The 213-nt window shown below is 43.7% G+C and overlaps 1 non-coding gene across 1 annotated transcript; it reads right to left on the bottom strand.

Annotated features, from left to right (window-relative positions):
• Positions 1–38: 38 nt before the first annotated feature.
• Positions 39–111, bottom strand: trnav-cac (transfer RNA valine (anticodon CAC)). Its single transcript has one exon. It is a non-coding gene; the product is annotated as a tRNA-Val (tRNA).
• Between the last annotated feature and the right edge of the window lie 102 nt (positions 112–213).

The following is a 213-nucleotide window of genomic DNA, read 5'->3' as shown; positions in this document are numbered from 1 at the left end:
AGACCAAGAACTTAAGCTACCTTGGAAAAAGTCACCCTTGTTTCCACGCAATTTCGAACTGTGGAGCTTTTGCTTGTGAGGCGAACGTGTTAACCACTACACTACGGAAACTTTATCTTGACAAAGCAGCAGGAATTGTCCTTGAACGCCGCAAAGAGTTTATGCATTCCCTCAAAAATAAAACTCTGTTTCTGCTCAGCTTCCGAGGACCTT

The sequence above is a fragment of the Sinocyclocheilus rhinocerous genome, unplaced genomic scaffold (assembly GCF_001515625.1).
Source record: "Sinocyclocheilus rhinocerous isolate Xijiao unplaced genomic scaffold, SAMN03320098_v1.1 scaffold21070, whole genome shotgun sequence".
Classification (NCBI taxonomy): domain Eukaryota; kingdom Metazoa; phylum Chordata; class Actinopteri; order Cypriniformes; family Cyprinidae; genus Sinocyclocheilus; species Sinocyclocheilus rhinocerous.
The sequence above is the reverse complement of the archived record's forward strand: the minus strand, read 5'-3'. Positions and strand labels throughout refer to the sequence as shown.